Source organism: Cebus imitator, unplaced genomic scaffold, assembly GCF_001604975.1.
Source record: "Cebus imitator isolate Cc_AM_T3 unplaced genomic scaffold, Cebus_imitator-1.0 Scaffold232, whole genome shotgun sequence".
Lineage (NCBI taxonomy): Eukaryota > Metazoa > Chordata > Mammalia > Primates > Cebidae > Cebus > Cebus imitator.
The window spans coordinates 2,680,096-2,693,702 of record NW_016107547.1 but is presented as its reverse complement, the minus strand read 5'-3'; the positions used below and the strand labels follow the sequence as shown (position 1 = coordinate 2,693,702).

The 13,607-nt window shown below is 42.2% G+C and overlaps 1 pseudogene across 1 annotated transcript; it reads left to right on the top strand.

Annotated features, from left to right (window-relative positions):
- The first annotated feature begins 12,854 nt into the window (after positions 1-12,854).
- LOC108281841 lies at positions 12,855-13,607 on the top strand (annotated as a pseudogene). The gene has a single exon (XR_001816169.2). The product of XR_001816169.2 is annotated as a 60S ribosomal protein L5-like (transcript).

The following is a 13,607-nucleotide window of genomic DNA, read 5'->3' as shown; positions in this document are numbered from 1 at the left end:
GGGAGAAGGGAAGGGAAGGAAAGATTGTTATCAGTCTTGAAATCCTGGTCCTGGTGTGCCCTAAGAAGTATCAATTTAGGTGCTACAGTGATGGAGAGTCTTTGCAAGGCTTCCTTTCTGAATTTGAACTTGCAGACAGGGCCACAGGCTAATGAAAGAATTAACTGAAGTGTGTCTGATACATCTGCAACTTTTCAGCAAATGACTCCCCACCCATCCAAAATGTCCCCACCCTGCCCTTCTCTTGCTCAGAGCCTTAGTGGGAGAATGAGCAATACTGTGCCCCTCTGATGTGCTATGTTGGCTAACAAGTAAACAGCATACACTCCCTCTGAAGGGAAGGAGGCATTACAGACTTCCTGGAAGGCCTAGAGGGAGATTCATTTCAGGGGTGGAGGGGCATAGAGCCTTATCAATTTCCCTAAAACCCCACCCTATAGACAAACCCCTTCTCGTAAGGAGTATCCCACTTTGTTACACCTCTGAAACCCCACAAAAATCTCTTTCGGTTATCATCGTCAACCACTTGTCTGCTCGTCTCAGTCTTGGGAAATTTTGTCGTAATGCCTATAACAGTGTAGCAGAGGAGAACTGTTGTAGTCTTCTTTTTTTTTTTTTTTTTTTTTAGATTGAGTCTTGCTCTCTCACGTAGACTGGAGTGCGGTGTCTCGGCTCACTGCAACCTCCGCCTCCCAGGTTCAAGCGACTCTCCTGCCGCAGCCTCCCAAGTAGCTAAGATTACAGGCACATGCCACCATGCCTGGCTAAATTTTTTGTATTTTTAGTAGAGATGGGGTTTCACCATGTTGGCCAGGATGGTCTTGATCTCCTGACCTTGTGATCCGCCTGCCTTAGCCTCCCAAAGTGCTGGGATTACAGGTGTGAGCCACCACGCCTGGCAAACTGCTATAGACTTCTATAGTGTGGTGATTATTTGAAAGCTCCTTTATTTTCTTCTCTCCATCTAGGCAACACATCAGACTGGTTTGATAAGGGCCAAAGTCTGGAGGAAGAAGTAGCAAGGGGCTTCACTCCCTTGGCATCCTTTCCCCTTTCCTTCCCTGCCATGACCTGGGGATTCCAGAAGGAGCCTGCAAGGGTAACAAAATCCCGAGTCGAGGTTGTAGCTCTTTGAACATGAAAGTATCAGTAGGAGTCTGAGGTCAGAGTGGTGGGGAAGGGGTGGGTTAGTAGAAGAGGCTTAGGTCATACTTTACAGCCTGGTTTTCCAAGGGTCAAAAATTCTGTTCTGTCTTATCAGTCAAGTTAAAAAAGAAGAGGGATAGAAAATTGGAGAGAAAGGTAAGTGGAAACCAACTCAACAACATAGGGGGATATACTCAGATTGTATTCTGAGAGGGCCACACCATGTAAATTAAAAAAACGTAGTTGGGCTGGGCGCAGTTTGGTTCATGCCTGTAATCCCAGCACTTTGGGAGGCCGAGGTGGGCGGATCACAAGGTCAAAAGATCAAGACCATCCTGGCCAACATGGTAAAACCCCGTCTCTACTAAAAATACAAAAATTAGCCGGGCGTGTTGGGACGTGCCTGTAATCCCAGCTACTCAGAAGACTGAGGCAGGAGAATTGCTTGAACAAGGGAGTTGGAGGTTGCAGTGAGCCGAGATCGTGCCACTGCACTCCAGCCTGTTAACAGAGCAAGACTCCATCTCAAAAAGAAAAAAAAAAGAACAGCACTATACAAGAAGAATTCTCTGTGACGATGGCAGTGTTCTATATATGCATCATCCCATACAGTAGCCACATGTGGTTGTCAAGCACTTGAAATCTGGCTGCTATGATTGAGAAACTGAATTTTCAATTTAATTTCACTTTGTTTAAATTGAAAACTAGTAGCTAGTGGCTACCTTATGAACCAGCACAGGTCTGGGATTACTACATTCTCTGGGTTCAAAGCCCCATTCTGCCTCTTGTTGGCTAGGAGACCTTTGTGAATTACTTAACTGCTCTGTGCTTCAGTTTAACCATCTGTGAAATGAAAATAATAAGAGTTCTCACAGGATGGTTGTGGGTATCATATGAGTTAACAGACATGTGTGTGTATTTATAAAGTGATTAGAGAAGTACCTGGTACATAACAAGTGCTATGTATACATTTTTTCCAATTAGAGACACTCAGTGGAGAAACATTCCCTACCCACTGTGGGGCCTCTGCAGAGGGAAGGAAGCCTCTCACGGCTACAGAGACAGCAGATAGAAGTCTAACACTCTTCTTAAGTCAGACTTTAGAAGAAATGCAGTTCAAACCACTGCCCTTGTCATGGAAGGCTGAAAGCAGCGTATGTGGCAGAAGGAGGCACTCAACCCTAGCCACTATCCAGTTGTAGCTCTTCATCACAGACACACAGAACACTCCTCATCTTTTCAAGCTCATCCAATTATAGGCAAGTGAGATAATTCTTGCAGACAGACGCCACCATCCTCAGCAGTGGGAAAGACAGTGAAGTGGCATGGTAAGAAGAGTTTGGGGGGCAATAGCCACAGAAATCTGAATTTGAATCCCGGTCTATCCACTAACTGATAGAGTGAGATTAGGCAAGGGACTTACCTTCTCTGTGCCTCAATTTCTCCACCTGTGAAGTGGAGATATATTAATTTATATCTTCCAAGATTGCTGTGATTGATGATTGAAGGGAGTAATATAAGCAAAGCACTCAGTACCAGTGCCTGGTAGTTTCTACTTTTATCATCCATGTCTGTATGTTGGAATGAGAACCAATCCAAGGTGAATGAGTGAATGAAGCGATTTCACAATCCAGCATCAACAAACTCTCTGAGCTCAGATTGGGGGATAAGGAAGTCTACTTTCTAATGCCCAGAAAAGCAGAAATCAATTGTAAAACCAGGACTAACCCCAGTCCCACTGCCTTTTAGCTCCAGGCCAGGCAGCACCAGAGAGCTCTTCCAAAGAGCCTGCTGGCAACTAATTTCTGATCGAGTTGTTGAGTTTTTGTTGTTGTTGTTGTTGTTGTTTGTTTTTTCATCAATCACTCTCCATGTAGGAAGCAGAAGTGCAAATTACTTTATTAAAAGCACTCACACATAACTGGACACATTTACATATTAAGCAGGCAACTGAGACACTAATCTTTCTATTTTATGTACAGCGGTAATCATTACTCAGCATTAGAACGCTTGTTAAATACTCAGCGTACTACAGAGAACTCTCAAATCTTTGCAAACTACAGGGGACAATGTAAAAGTACTCCCATTCACAAACTGGATGTAATCCCCTCAGCATCCCTTAGACCCTGGTGACAGTGTATGCAGGCTTCTCGGAGCTCATTCAAGTCAACTCCAAGCATAGACAAAGATATGACTGCTGGTCTTTCAGCACGAATTTCAGTGTATCTGATTAGCTGACTATCACATACAGGAAGCAGGTCTCTGTTGTTTTGTGCACTGTGTTGTTAGTTTGGAAGTGGAGCAAAGAAGAAAGACATAAAAGTCCAAAGTTCTAAGCAGCAGAGGGACTAATTGAGGGTCCAGCGCCATCTGCAGTTGCAGGAAGAAAGGTTAGTAATGTGGCTTAACAGAGTAAAGGAAAGCTAAAGAAAGGAAAACCCAAGAGAAATTTGGCCTTCATGAAGCACTGTTGCTTCAAACCAACCCTGAATTCAGCCCCACTACTTAAAAAATAACTTCAATCCAAAACCCAATCAATACCAAACCAGACAAAGACATAAGAAAACTGCAGACCAATATTCTTCATGAACATAGACAGAAAATATGTCCCTACTAAATGTTACCAAGTCAAATCCATGAATACATAAAAAAGGATAATACCTCATGATGAAGTAGGGTTTATCCAAGGAATGATCTCAATAGATCCATTAAAAATTTTTGATGAAATGCAGATCCATTTATGTTTAAAAAACTCAGGAAACAGAATAGAAAGAAATATCCACAATCTGATAAAGCACATTTATGAAAAACCCACAGCTAACATCATACTTAATGGTAAAAGACTGAAAACTTTTTCCCTAAGGAAAGGAACAAGATGTCTTCTCTTGCCACTTCTATTTAACATTGTACTGGAGGTTCTAACTAGAGCAATTAAGCAAGGAAAAAGAAATAGAAGATATAAATATTGAAAAGGAAAAAATAAAACTGTCTTTATTCACAGACATCATGATCATTTAACTAGAGAATCCCAAAGAGTGTACAAACAAGCTACTAGAACTGAGTTTGGCAAAGTCATAGGATACAGGGTCAATCAATATACAAAAATTAATTACATATCAATTGGAAACAAATTTAACAACAGTACCATTTAGAATCACATAATAAATATTAAATACTTATGAATAAATCTCCAAAATAGGTGCAAGATGTGTATGCTGAAAACTACAAAACACTGATGAAATAAAGAGGACCTAAAAAATTGGAGAGGCATTCTGTTTTCATGGATCTGAGACTCAATAGGGTCAAGATGTCAGTTCTTCTTGAATTGGTCTATAGATTCAACACAATCTCAACCAAAAAAACAGCAGGCTTCTTTGTGGAAATTGACAAGCCAATTCTAAACTTTCTATGGGAGAAACAAAGGACATAAAAGAGCCAAAGCAATTTTTCAAAAGAACAAAGTTGGAGGACCTACATTTTAACTTCAAGACTTACTACGAATCTACAATAAACAAGGCAGCGTGATGTTGGCATAAGACTAAATATATAGATCAACAGAACAGAATAGAGGTCTATAAGTAGACCCATACATATGTGGTCACTTGATTTTTGACAAAGGTACAAAAGCAATTCAGTGAAGAAAGGGCAGTTTTTTCAAGAAATGTTACTGGGATAATTTGACATTTATATGCAAAAAAAATCCCACTAACCTCAGCCCTTACCTTATATCATATACAAAATTAATTCAAAATGGCTCATAGACATGAATGTAAAAGCTGACACTATAAAGCTTCTACAATAAAATATGAGAGAAAACTCTTCACTTTCAAGAATTTGCCTCTTTGCCTTTCTTTGCATCAAGTTAGGCAAAGATCTGTTAGATAAGACTCCAAAAAGCAGGAACAATAGAAGAAAGATCAACAAGTTGAGCTTCATCAAAATTACAAACTCTTCAAAAGATTGGACTAGAAAAATGAAAAGGAGAGCCACAGACTAGAAGAAAATATTTGCAAATCACATATCTGATAAGTGGCATGGATTCAGAATGTATAATTAACTCTCAAAACTCACTCATAAGAAAGTAAACAACCCAGTTTAAAAATCAGCAGCAAGGAGGAGTAAGTTCTAGAGATCGCTGTACAACATAGTGCCTATAGTTTACAATACAGCATTGTGCACTTAAAAACTCAAGACGGTAGATCTCATGTTAAGCATTCTTACCACAAAAAAAGGGGGGGAAATGCAAGAAAACTTTTGGCGGTGATGGATATGTTTATTACCTTGATTGTAGTGATAGTATCATGAGAATAAGCACATGTCCAAACTCATCAAGTTGTATACATTAAACGTGCAGTTTTTATATGTCTATTATACTTCAATAAAGCTTTTTTAAAATGAGCAAAAGATTTGAATAGACACTTCACCAAAGAAGAGATACAGATGACAAATAAACAAGTAAAAAGACACTTAACATCATTAATCATTAGGAGAATGCAAAGTAATACTATAATGAGATAAAATACACACATCTATTAGAATTGCTAAAATTTAAAAAAGTGACATTATCCACGTGTTAGTAAGGATGCAGAGCAACTAGAATTTTTATGGATTGCTTGTGGGAGTTCATAATAGCACAGCTGCTTTGGAAAGAGTTTAACAGTATAGGGGAGGAGAAATAATCTCTTTCTCTACCAATTCTAGTTTCATGGCTGAGACCACTGTAACAAAAGCCAGATTGACAAGAGAAAAGCAAACAAGTTTATTTAATATAAGTTGTACATGACAAGGAAGGCTTGATCAGGAAATGAAGACCCAAAGAAATAGTTAAACCTGAGTATATTTTATAGTAGGTTTGATGAAGAGTGGATAATCATGGACAAATATAATAGAAAGACAAAAGGTTGTGATCTCATGGTAATAAACTGGGGGAAAATTAGCAAGGCCTGTTTGTTCAGATTTCATTCTGTGTCCCTTTGTCTTCAGAGATAAGGCTGTTCCTTTCCTTCACGTATAGGGAAGGCATGCCTCACATGAAGGTCCTATGACCTGTTTCAGGGGAAGGTCAGAAAATCCTTCCTGTGATTATGCTACTGCACTCAGCCTGGGTGACAGAGTGAGACCCTGCAGAAAAGAAAATGGGAAAGGAAGTGGGGGAGGGTGGGGGCAGGGGAGGGAAGGGAGAAGGGGAGGGGAGGGAGAAGGGGAGGGGAGGGAGAAGGGGAGAAGAAGGGGAGGAGAGGAGAGAGAAAGATAAAGAAAGAAAGAAAGAAAGAAAGAAAGAAAGAAAGAAAGAAAGAAAGAAAGAAAGAAAGAAAGAGAGAGAGAAAGAAAAGAAAGAAAGAAAGAAAGAAAAGGAAGGAAGGAAAGAGAGAGAGGGAGGGAGGGAGGGAGGGAAGGGGAAAGTGTTATGCTTAATTAAATAAGTCAACCTAAAAGACTATATATTCTATACATATTTTGCAGTTTCAGAATGTCATATAAATGGATATATAATATCCATTTATATCTATTATATATCCATTTATATGACATTCTGAAACTGCAAAACTGCTGGAATAGAAAATGGATCAGAGGCTGCCAAAGGTTGTGTATGGAGAGAGGAGACTGACCACAAAGGAACACAAGGGAACTTATTGGGGTAATGAAAATATCCTATGTCTTGATTGTGTTTGTGGTGACATAATAGGATTTGTTAGTCAAAACTCATTTGCACTTTAAAAAGGAGAATCTTACTGTATGAAAATTATACCTCAACATTCCCCACTTAAAATCAAAAAGTTAATCATATTTGTGAGCCTCAGGTAGAGAGGAGATCTACAAGTGTTATAAGTAAAATTTCGATGCCACAAAAGAAATAGCACTCAAAGATAAATTCTCTCAGCAAGGCAATTTACTTCTATAGAAGGATGCAGCTCACAGATGGAACAATGGCAGCTGCACGCTTGGACAAGGGGGAAGAGGTACTTATGCCTGATGGGGGTCATCCCTACTGCTGTGTTGTTCCCCTATTGGCTAGGGTTAGACTGCACAAGCTAGACTAATCCTGATTGGCTATTTTAAAGAGAGCAGGGGTCAGAGCTGGAGTGGCAGGGTGGGTGTTTGGGTGGGAAGGACAGTTACAGGTGGGTCAGAGCAGGTAGCCAGGGGTGACCTAGGTCAAGGGAGGTGACTGGAGCAGGTGACTGGAGCAGGTGAACAGGATAAGTCAGCATAAAGCCAGGGTGGGGGAACAGATGTGAACTACTGATCAGAACTGGTGGAGAAGGTTGTTTACAGAATTACAAGGAAGTTAAACTTTAAAATAGATAATTAAAATATAAGAGAGCTGAACATACTGACAAACTGATTATTTGAAGAGAAACTTGGGGTTCACTGTAACAACAAGGCTTTTCTTCCTTAGCTTGTCTTCCATAATGACAGTAGGCATGGTTGAGGGGAGTGTCTCACATTCATGATAGACCTCTGTTCTTACTTCGCTTGCCAGAGTGCCAACTACATGGGAAGTTTGCCTTCTGGGTAACAGTAGGGCAAAGTTGATGTAGGGAAGAATGAGGGAAAGGGAGGAGAATTAGCATTGCACAGCAGTTTAGAGCACAGATGTTGATATCAAGACCAATGTGGGTTCAAATCCCAGCTTTGCTATTTCTGAGCTGTGTGACCTTTGGTAACCTACTTAGTGTCTCTGAGCCTCAGTTTCCTCATTTCTAAGACAGGAGCAGTAATACCCAGCTATCTCCCAGGGTACCTGAGCAGCTCAAATAAACTAAGTAAAAGTATCTGGCACACATGTATAACACATGTGATGGGGGAAAATAAAAGAGATAATGAATGTGGAAGTACTTGATAAATAATAACCATTCTTATTCCTAAATGAAAAGACGAACGGGGGTAGAAGGAGAGCAGTGTGACTGATAGGAAAGAGATGTGGGCGGTGTTGATGCCTCCCACCTGCAACCACACACAACTCTACTCTCCACTTCTGGCATTACCCATTTAATGGGTGACCTACATTCCGGAATTTCCAGGACAACCACAGATCTAGTCCTTCCCCTCAGGGGACCACGTGTCAGAGTTGGGGAAATAGAGGGACTGTGGTCAAAGAACATATTCCTGGCCTCTCCCACCTGCACCCTCTGCATTTCGCTCCTTTCCTCTCCTCCTCTTCAGTGGGGATTTGCTTCGACTTCTTTCAGATGAAATCAAACAGAACTAGAAAGGTAAATCTCCTGGGTGGAAAATAAAGGAAACAAAAAGTCACCAGCTCTGTGCAATACATCTGAACACCAATAGAAATGGTTGCGAGATCACCACTGTTCTAGTTATCTGTGACACCCCTCCCCTCCCCACCACATCCCTTCTCCCGTCCTCCCCCATCCTCTCTCCCCTCCTTTCTCCAGAGGTGGCTAGGGTTGCAAAAACATTTGTCTCTCAGCTGATCAACTGGAACTGAGGAGAAAGCGAATGAATTATTTAAGTTTTGCAGCCTGTGTGTGTGTTTGTGTGTGAGTGTGTGTGTGTATGTGAGTGTGTGTGTGTATGTGTGTGTGTTGTGTAGGGGGTTCAGCCGCCCTCTTTAATTAATGAACAATCTGGCCCATTGCTGCTCCTGTAAGTATGCAAAATAACTTCATTTGAAATCCCTGTTGTTGAATGTACTCCATGGAGCACAATCACATTGTCGCCCCCTGTTTTGCATAAGAAACCGCTGTTTCCAAGATAAGAATCTTTTCATTTAGCTGTCATGAGCTCATCCTTTTTCCTGTGCATTGTGGCTCCTTCTCCTTTGAGTCAATACCCAAACAATGACTGCCTGTGCTTTGGCACCCTCCTACCCCCAGCCCCGGAAGACAGCAGGCTGAGGCCTCCGGAAGCCTCCCTAAGCAACAACGTAAGTTATTTTCAGGCCTCAGATGTCAAGAGGGCAAGCACTAAGAAGATCTGAGACCCCTGAAAATCTACTGGCTTTAAAGTAGACCCTGGGAAAGAAACTCTGAATAGCATGGTGTGTGTGGTAGGGGGCGGACAGGCGCTGCCCTAAGATCATGAACTTAAACAGCCTGGGAAATCTAAGGAGAGAGAGTAAGGACCCACAAATGTGCAAAGCTGCTGTGCCTGTCTTCCTCTGTCCCTGATCACCAGACTGCATCCTGTCCCTGCCCTTTGCTTTGGAACAACCACGCCCACAGCAGAAACCACACAATGGCACTTGCACTCCAACCAGAAACTAGAGAGGCCTCGGATTCTGTGAAATCCAAACCCTTTCCTCGTTCTGTATGCAGGTAAATCGAGGCTTAGGGAGGGGAGGCAGCTTGCCTAACAGCACTCAGATCGTTGAAGAGGTGGGTGCTAAAACTCCAGACTCACGCTGTGTATTCTACCACACATGGCTGCCTCTGGAGGGAATCAATAACATTTGTGTACAAAGCACTGAGGGAAAAGACAAGATAGGAGATTAAATGAGATCACAGTAAGCTACAAAGCCTATACAAACTGTAGGGGTTTTGTTGTTAGCTTTCTCATTTATAGGCAATATTTTCCAAAGATCCAGGAGAATAGCAAAATTTAACCTTTACTAGTGTAAAAGGACTCTCCAGAAGGCAGTGAGTTTCCAAGACAAAATGTATGTAGTCACTTTACCTCGGGGAGTGGGGCCACGTGGTCACACCAACTCAGCACTCACCCATTATTTCCACTTTGGGGAGAGGAAATAATGCACCAACAAAGCTTTAATTAAGCTATAGGTAACTAACATGTGTCCAGCAGGAGGCCTGGGGCACTGAGGCCCATAAGAAATGGGAAAAAGAAAGGTCCTGCCTTTAGAGAGGGTATAAGCTGTTCCATAGGCTGTTTGGTCTCTGCAATTTGATCAGAAGCCCCTTCAGGGCCAAGCCCGTGTACCTCTGGTAACTTTCAGCCCAGGAAAGAGTTCCCAGCAGGCGCCCCCTTGCTGATTGGCGGGTTAGGTAGGCTAGAAAAGACCTCCCACACTGATTCTGATGTGTTCCCAGCGGAGCTTTTTCTCCAAGTTTGTTGTAAAGGAACATTTATTACATTTCAAACAGTTCCCCTGTGGCGCTGAGAAAGCTCCAGTGATTCCCAGAGTGTCTGGCCATCTGTGGCCTTCAAGGTGGCAGACAGCATTTTCCTCTTAGCCACCAGAAGAAGTAACGTTTCAATGCCAGCATTGATGTTGCTAAAAAAACCACAGTCAGAAGGAAAGTTTTCCCTCACCTTCCCATCGGTTTGGGGGCAGTCAGAAATCTCACATCCTAGATAGAAAAGCAGCAGTAGAAGAGGAAGTAGGAGACCTGCGTGTCCATCCTAACTTGGCCCCTTACTAGCTGTAAGACTTTAACAAATCACTTCTATCTCTTGGCCTCAGTCTCTTGATCTGTAAAATGAGGGCAATGAGTCGAGCAGAGTTTCCCAAACTAAGGTTTGGGAGTCTGAATCTTTTCAAACGTGGGGTGGGAGTGAGGGGTAGATAGAATATAATAAAAGAGATACCTGGTAGCAAAAAGACAAGAAACAATGGACTGGATGAACATTTTGTGTTATAATATTTCACGATTCTAGGAAATCCGATTTTTTGTTCATGGGATTGGCTGTCAAATGAAACAGGTGTTTGTTATTTAAAACAATTTCACTTGCAGTTAAATTGTGCAAATTGAACACGGCACTTATCTGAGCTCCTTCCTAAGATCCCACAGAAAAAAAAAGAACTGGGGATTAAAAGGCCAAATGCAGGGAGTACAAAGGAAAAAGGAAGAGAAGCTACAATAGGCAAGGCAGCACACACATGCACACACGCACGTGAATGTAAATATGGAAACTAGAAAATGGATAAATGAGGGGTAACTGGTTTAGCAGATTAGGAAAAGCCAAAACCCAAGGATGCAGTTTATACTGCAAACCTCAAAAAGCTCAAGTTTTGAGGGTACCAGTTATCTCTGAAAGTGGGAGTCTTGGTATGGAGTTGAAAACGCGTTGATTGATTGAACATGTTGGTAAGAAACAGTCCCCAGATCCCTTCCTCCATCCCAGCAGGGGAGAAAACATTTAAACTAAGCACAGCTGAGGGCCCACTGAGAAGCCATGCTGAAAACCAGGATTAAGTTGAAATCTGCATTCTGATCATTGAGACCTCCAGTCCCCATCCTTGACTCAGTTCCCAAAATACCGACAGCCAGGTTACACATGCCAAGCAGAAGATTGGAAGATTCCACTCCAGGAAACTGACTGAACCCGAGAAATAATTCAGATGATACTGAAGAAGCAGGCAGGATGTCAAATGATGTAGAGTTTTGTAGGCCATTATGGTTTTTGGATTTAGTCTAAGGACCAGAAAATCATTCAGGGATTTTAAGCAGGCAAACATCATCAAGCTTGCATTTTTTAAAAGATGAGAAAGGAGCTAGTGTGGATATTCAAAAAGTGAAGGCTCTCTACCACATTCTGACCGGTTTCAGAGAGGAGGGGAGCCGTACAGAGAGGTGCTGGAGGAGTGCCTGCCAGTGCCCAAAGATGTGGGATGCTGAAGCGGTGCAGAATGTCACGTGGAAGCTCGTTGGTAATGTGCCTGATGCTATTTGAGAATGCAGATCGCTGGTGGTGGGGTGTTGAAGTGGCAGGTGGGAGAGGAGACTCATGGTTTAGAGACTGTTTACATTAATTCAGCAAATAAACGAAGACTATATTGAAGATAATAAGTGCCAGGTTTCTCACTGTTGGGGAAGATACTACAAACGTAGAAAGGAGGAAGACCAGACCGAATGCTAACATTCTGAGTGGAAATTGGAGGTTTGGGTATAAATTCATGTTTCAAATGGATATACTCAGAGATATAAAAAGCTATAGATGTATGTGTGTGTATATGCGCATGTATGTATTAATATATACATACATATATTTTCCAGCCCTGTCTGCGAAGAGCAGCTACAAGCAATTATAGCCCAACAGCAATGAGCCAACCAAGAGCTCAGATAATAGTTTCCATATACCACCCTCCACTAAAGAAAGTGCTCAAAAAGCCGGCATGGTGGCTCACACCTGTAATCCCAGCACTTTGAAAGGCTGAGGTGGTCGGACCATGAGGTTAAAAGATCAAGAGTCTCCTGGTCAACATGGTGAAACCCCATCTCTAGTAAAAATACAAAAATTAGCCAGGTATGGTGACACGCACCTGTAGTCCCAGCTACTCAGCAGGCTGAGGCAGGAGAATTGCTTGAACCTGGGAGGCAGAGATCAGGAGGCAGTGAGCCAAGATCGCACCATTGTACCCCAGCCTGGTGACAGAGCGCGAGACTCCGTCTCAAAAAAAAAGAAAATGCTCAATGGAGTCAAAAGGGCACCAAGACCACCTTGAAAGGGGCTCCCAGTGGTCAAATCTGGGAAAATTTGAGCATCAAAATAAACATTGATAGTAATGGATCACAACCAATTATACAAAATAAGAATTCATGAGTCCATATTGGCATAAAGAAATAAATAAATGGAAGATAGGGCAGATTGTATCTACAAAGATGCTCACCACAAGATATTCTATCCTATAGGCTACTCTTAACAACCTTCCCATCAAGTGGTAAGAGCTATGTCTCCCCCCATTGACCGTATATGGATATTTATGACTGCCTCAACCAACAGAATACAGTGGAAATGAAAGCTATGTGACTTCTGAGGTTGTGTTAGAAAAAGGCCATGTACGCTGCAGGTCTCTGTCGAGCCGCGGACGCGGATCTCTGTTCCGCAGGATGGGGTTTGTTAAAGTTGTTAAGAATAAGGCCCACTTTAAGAGATGCCAAGTGAAATTTAGAAGATGACGGGAGGGTAAACCTGATTACTATGCTCGGAAACGCTTGGTGATACAGGATAAAAATAAATACAACACACCCGAATACAGGATGATAGTTCGTGTAACAAACAGAGATATCATTTGTCAGATTGCTTATGCCCGTATAGAGGGAGATATGATAGTCTGCGCAGCATATGTACACGAACTGCCAAAATATGGTGTGAAGGTTGGCCTGGCAAATTATGCTGCAGCGTATTGTACTGGCCTGCTGCTGGCCCGCAGGCTTCTCAATAGGTTTGGCATGGACAAGATCTGTGAAGGCCAAGTGGAGGTGACTGGTGATGAATACAATGTGGAAAGCATTGATGATCAGCCAGGTGCCTTTACCTGCTATTTGGATGCAGGTCTTGCCAGAACTACCACTGGCAATAAAGTTTTTGGTGCCCTGAAGGGAGCTGTGGATGGAGGCTTGTCTATCCCTCATAGTACCAAGTGATTCCCTGGTTATGATTCTGAAAGCAAGGAATTTAATGCAGAAGTACACCGGAAGCACATCATGGGCCAGAATGTTGCAGATTACATGCGCTACTTAATGGAAGAAGATGAAGATGCTTACAAGAAACAGTTCTCTCAATACATAAAGAACAGCGTAACTCCAGACATGATGGAG